The sequence below is a fragment of the Varanus komodoensis genome, unplaced genomic scaffold (assembly GCF_004798865.1).
Source record: "Varanus komodoensis strain SLA01 unplaced genomic scaffold, ASM479886v1 scaffold33, whole genome shotgun sequence".
NCBI classification, from domain to species: Eukaryota; Metazoa; Chordata; class Lepidosauria; order Squamata; family Varanidae; genus Varanus; species Varanus komodoensis.
In genome coordinates, this window is record NW_025335817.1 from 3,207,193 (window position 1) to 3,213,654 (window position 6,462).

Sequence of the window (6,462 nt, forward strand, 5' to 3'; positions counted from 1 at the left end):
GCCACGCACGTGCCGGCGGCCTAGCAGGCCGGCGCCCCGCTGGCGAAGGCGGGGCTTCTCGAGGCCGCCTGCCCCCGCCCCGCCCCGCGCGCAGGCCGCGCGCCCGCCCCGCCCCCTCGGCGGGGAGCACCGCCCTCTCCTCGAGAAGCCCCGCCTTCGCGAGCGGGGCGCCGGCCTGCTAGGCCGCCGGCACGTGCGTGGCGCCCGCCCCGCCCCCTCCGAGGCTCGCGACAGCCCTGCGAGGTAGCGCGGCCCGGGGTCGGCGCGGATGGGCTCGTGGCGCGCTCCCGCGGGGCCGCCGCGCTGTCCTGCTGCGGATGAATGCGGGGCCGGGCCGGGCCGGGCTGGGCCGCTGCTTCGCGCGCAGGAGGGCTCCGTGCAAGCCTCCCAGCGCGGGCAGAACTGGGAAAGGGCCCCCTTTGCCGTCTGGGGGCGGGCTTCCCACGTGCCAGCTGCCAGGCAGACCAGCTCTGTGCAGCAGCAGGGGTGTTGGGGTAGAGCCCCCTTCCCCAGATGCGGCCCCAGGACAATGCACAAGCTGAGCAGGGCACGTGTCACCCCAGGCTGCTTGCCTCTGGCCTGCCAGGCCTCGCCTTGCTGGAACCCCTGCGCATCTGCTTGGACGACTCGGCCTTGCACTTTCCCTTCATTGGCTGTGCTCCGGAAATGCATGGCATGCCTCCCTGAGAGGCCCATGGATGCTGGGAAAGTTCAGTTTCTGACACCAAACTTCACAGAATCGGAGTTCCCTGCCCAGGTTGTCCAAATTTAAAGGCTGTGACCACACAGAGAATCTGCTGTATGGATTTAGGGGGCCCAGAAGAAGAAATGGCAGCCGGTGTTCCCTTCTGAAGTGCCTCCCAGCTCCGTAAGCCTGTGGATTTACCCTCTTGGTGCAAACTGAGGGCACAGTCCACTGCATGGAAGAGAAAGCCATCCATCGATACCCCGTGCCACCTCCAGTGGAAGAGGCAAATTGCTGGGGAGCTTGGGTGATGGGGAGCTGTTGTACCTGCCCTGCTGGAAGGATCCTGTCCGCAGCTCGTTTGCCGCTGTGGGAACCGAGGGGATGATAAGATGGACCCTTGCTCCAGTCCAGCATGGCTTTTCCTATCCTCTTACGCACATTCAGGACCTTCTGTTCAGGCCTGGGTAGGATTGCTCCCCTTGAACACTGCCATGTGATGAGCGGAGGCACTTTCCTGGGGTTGAGCAATTAAAATAGGCCAGGGAAGCAGGAAAGTCTTCCTCAGTTTGGCTCACGGCTTTGCCTAAAGGGCAAGGACAGCGGGGCTGCTGAGTCCCATTGCAGGATTCCTTGTTTCTCAGCACCTGCTGCCACCCAGGCTTATCTTTATTATTTTACAGACTTTTACCCATCTTCCTATTCCCAGCTGGGGCTATGGGGTTGCCCCGTGCTGAAGAAAGACTGTGTTAATTGTTTGCCTCTTGGATACAAAAGGGCCAAAGGAAGTGGTGTTTGTCTCTGGTTTGTGGTTCCTTCTACGTGGTCCATGAACCACTCCAGACTTTCACTTGAGTTTACCCCCAAGACATTGAAGGAACTTGCTTCCCTCGGTTTTATCTTAACAACTACAATCTGGGCTTGGCGCGTGTCACCTAAAGGCGATGGTAAAGGCTGGAAGCACACAACTGTGAAGAAAAACACACACTAGTGCAGTGCACTGGGAGGTTATACTGGGAGAGCCAGTGTGGTGCAGTGGTGAAGAGCATGGGACTGGGACTCAGAGGATCCGGGTTCGAGTCCCCGCTCAGCCATGGAGCCAACTGGGTGACTTTGGGCCAGTCACAGGCTCTCAGCCCAACCTACCTCCCAGGGTTGTTGTTGTGGGGATAAGATGGAGGAGGAGAATGACGTAAGCTGCCTTGAGCCCTTTGTAGGAAAAAGGCAGGATATAAATCGAAAAATAAATAAATATTAAAATCTTAAATAAAGTGTATTCTGTGAACTCCGTGCTCGGAGAGCTGATACTTAGGTAAATGTTCCTGGCCGCTTCCAGACCCTGCTTGCAGCGGAGGGGCCCGAGAACTCACTGGGAAAGCACCAGGAGCAGGCCGGCTTTCTCACTTGCTTGCGCTCACCTCATTGCAAGCCAGATTGCTTTTTGGAGTGGACTAGGCTTTTGTAAAAAAAACATTTGTCAGGTAAAGTTGTAACTCACCAATGCCATCTGGCCTGCAAAGCGTCTGTGGGGCTGCGGAAGGGGCGCTGCTGGGGAGAAAGGGTCCCCTGCCTGGTCTCCGGCAGCTTCACTCGAGGATTAGCTGGTCAATGTGTGCTTGAAAGCACACCTGAGATGATCCCATGATTCCATGTGTGCAGAAAAGAAGATTTATGTCCGCTGCTTGAGCTTCTCCACTGGAGTTTTCCTTCATCCTTCCCATCCAGAACTTGTGACTGGTAATTTGATTCAAATTACGGTGTTTCCCCGAAAATAAGACTGGGTCTTATATTAGTTTTTGCTCCAAAAGACACAGTAGGACTTATTTTCAGGTGATGTCTTATTTTTTTTTTCTTAGGAAAGCTGGAAGATTCTTGTCCCGAGAGACTGCACGACTCCTCTCTTGTACTTGATGGAACATTTCTTCCTTTTTGCACGCATCCTGAGTGGGGGTCCAAATATTATTCCCTTTAAATCTACCCTTAAATCAAGTGTTAACTGAAGACTTAGGAGACAGGAGTGGCAACACAAGAGTGCATTAAGTATCTCCGTTACAACACACGACGTATCGAATTATTGAACACGTCCATTCGTTATCAAGTGCGCATGTTGTTCTTGCGTTGAGTCTGTACTCCAGTTGGTCATTGGGCAATAAGTCTCAAGTTCATCTGTTTACATAGGCATTTACCTCTCATCCAAGGAGCCCACTTAGGTGTTTACAAATAATTATAATTTATATTATCATTTAAGTATTAATGTCAATATTAGTGTTTATATATATATTATTATTTTATAATTCAATACATCTGTTGTGTGTTGCAACGGACATACTAAATGCATCCGTCTGGCTGACGATCTTAACTGGGGCTTATTTTTGGGGTAGGGCTTATATTACAAGCATCCCAAAAAATCATGCTAGGGCTTATTTTCCAGTTGGGTCTTATTTTCGGGGAAATACAGTATTAATCATTTATTCAGGGGAAAGCACAGAGTGTGACATTTATCATGAAAAGGTCAATTTTATTCAGATTTAATTTTTTCAATAGTTCATTCAAAAAAGCGAAAGCCAAGCAATCAACTAACATTTCTTATGCTGTACATAGTGGACTACACAAAGTTTTACAAGAAAACATTATTTTTCAAAATTTATAAATATTTGTAACAGAATTTTTCTATTTGTTCCCTTGTTGTTAAATAGTTTGTAATACCAAGAAATGGTATTTTATTATTTATAAAATACTGATGGACTTCTTCCTAATGTATGGCTGCATATTTGCTAGATAAATCGAAATACTTAAATACTTTTCTCCCTCAAAATCACATTTAAGAAATACTTGGAAATGCTTCTTCTTCTTCATCATCTCTGTGTAAACAGGACCAGTTTAGCTGCCATTTTAACAATCTATTTTACAGCAGACGCATTTAATTGGCAAAGCAGGACTGAAAGGTCCCCCTACAGTCTTACAAAATGCTGTAAATCAACATTTCACAGGGGCTGGGTAGACACTGCTGCTTGGCAACTTGGAAGAGAAAGTGCTCAGTTCTTACCTTGCACACAATCCACCCCCCGCCCCCCAGCGTACACACCTGGTACTCTTTTTCCTGTATTTTGCTGCAGGAACAAAACTGCAGTGCTGAAAAAGCAAAGGATGCAAACATGTGCCCAGCCGCAGACTGGACAGTGTTAGAATCCAGAGAGTTGCCATCCAAGCACAGAATGTCTCCCCACACACGCCTTTGCTGGCCAAATAAACACGGTCTCCAAGAGGGGCGCCCTTGGCCAGGGCCTGGCTCAGGCCCATGCGGCCAGGCCTGTTCAGGAGGGCTTCTTCCCCCATGCGCCATGCCTCCCGAGGGTCCACGGGGGCAATTTTTGGTCGCTCGGGGGCTTGCAAGAAGAGCACCGAGGCCTCCAGAGGGGAGTGCCAGTCGCTTCCTCCCTTACGAGGTTCTGCACACGGAGGGTTCCTTCCCTGGAACGGCTGGTGCATGTGGCACACGTTTCGAAGAACTGAGCCGTGAGTCAGCTGCCTGTGTGCGTCTTCTAGGCTTCCACAGGAGCCCCAAGAGCAGCCTTCCCCAGCCTGGGTCTCCAGCCACATGGGGAGTCCCACCTCCACGACCCCAGCCAGTCGTGGGCCCGGGAAGCACCAGCCCGGGAAGCACCAGGCCGGGGAAGACGCTGATGCATGGCACTTGCTTTTCCAAATGGCAGGCAAACCGGCTTAAGATCCGACTGTGCAGGTAAAGGAGCTTGCGCCTTCCAGCATGTGTCCAAGAGCTGTAAACGGGAGGGCAAGCAGAGGGAACGCTCCGCAGTGCCTCTTTCTCGGGGGATATGCCACAGCAGCTGGCCTCCTTTCCTTAAGCAGAACCGAGATTCTCCGGAGGAGCCCAACCCACCACTATTCCAGAAGACAATCCCTGGCCGTGTTTTCCTAAGCTGGACATCCCCTCCAGCCCCCACAAGGGCAAAATGGAGCAAGGTGGCGTTCCCAGGCCATGCTGCTGGTTCCAGGGAGCGCAAGGAAGCCTTTTACTTTTAAAGGCCTGATTCATAGAAAAATGGTCTGGAAAACAGGTTTTAAGCATGAATTGCTTAGCCAGCTGACTTTCCATGACCTGTGGAAAACGAATGAATCTGGATGAGATGCTGCGCTCCCAGATACCAGCCGGACCTCAGTCCGACCCACTCTGCCACTCTGCGCCCCCTCGCACTGTGGGGGCCTTAGGATGTGGCAGCAGGGAATGCGCAGGTGGAGAGAGCTGCACCACCTGGCCCATGGCCGGAATTCGGGGGTGCAGGGCGTGTGTGGCAAGGCTGCTCGAAAGAGCCGAACCCTGAGTTTCCAAGATGCCTCCAACAGCCTTCCGCAACCTGGCACCTCCAGATGTGCGGAACAGACACATCTGGAACATGCCAGCTCGGGAAGGCGGGCCTAATAGTCCTGAAGTTCTTGAATGAACAATTTTGGTAAGGTGCCATTTTAATCAAAGTAGAAATGCATTTTATACGAAGTGTGAAATCCGCATCAAGGGTCCTGAAGCGTGTGGATCATTCTGACACCTTTGTACTGCGTGGACCTGCACTTCACCCCAGCAGTTGGGCAGAACGCCCTTCATCTGAAAGGGCAAACATTTACTTTCAAAGCAGCCATCACACTGATAAAAGCAGAGGAAGGTGGTTGAAATTTCCCGGCGTGGGACAGCAACCTACCAACACGCACCGCCCTGATGTACAATCTATTTGTTCAGCATGGCTCTGTGTTAGCAGGTTGGGAATTAGAAGGAATGGCTGTAAAATCCCCCGAAACACCATGGACATTCCCAGAAGGGAACCTGCTCTTGATCAAGCAGAGGGGCAGAGAGTGAGGAAGAGAGAGCCCGGGGGCAGTTTCTTTTGGAGACCGAAGTTGCATAAGGAGTTCCCCGCAGAAAGACTCTTACAGGAGTTAAAGCAGAGAAAGCTCCAGCCCAACTGATTCCAGTGGGGAAGGGTTCCAGATGCATTTAATTTCCCCACTGAGGAAAAAAAAGGAATTTGGACCAGCATGTGACTGTGGTTTTATGACAGCTGAGCTCCACTGGCTGCTTCTTCAGCAGCTGAGGCCCATGGCCAAAATGCATTTTAAGGCGGGCAGGGTCTTTGAGGGTATTGCCCCAGTGTAGCACTGGGAGCTCCTAGTCCCTGAGACCGGGGCTTTGGGGCCAGTGTGGCGTTCCCTCCGGCTTGGAAAACCCTCGGCTCAGCCTGTGGTGGCAGAGACGTGAAGCTGCCTTTTCGAGCCAGAGTCATCTGTCCATTCAGCCCCACATGCAGAATCTCAGGCCAGGGGGCCGAACCCAGGAGGAGACACACCTGTTCCCCTCGCTCTGCCCTTTCCCCTCATCCTCGGGTGAGCCCTGCTTTTTGGGCACTTCGCCCCTGCCCTGGCTCGATAAAACTTTGGAATGCCTACACTAAGACTTAGTCATTGGCAGGAAGAGCATCTCAGCTAAAATAGGTAGGGACCTTCTGTATTGCTGGCCTTCGCCACCGCCCACCCAGGGAGAGCACCAAAGTGGAAACATCCCCAGCTGGAAGAGGTTTGGCACCCCAGCTTTGGCCCAGAGCAGCAAGCAGAGAGCCCCTGGGGACGCGGAGGCTTGAACCAGGAGCTTCCTGGGAGCAGGGGGGCTGCTGCCGCCTGCAGTGAAGCCAGCTGTGCACCCGGATCAAAGTGCACCAGCAGAGCAGATGCCAGGTCCAGCCCTTCCTTCCTTCCTTCCTTCCTTCCTT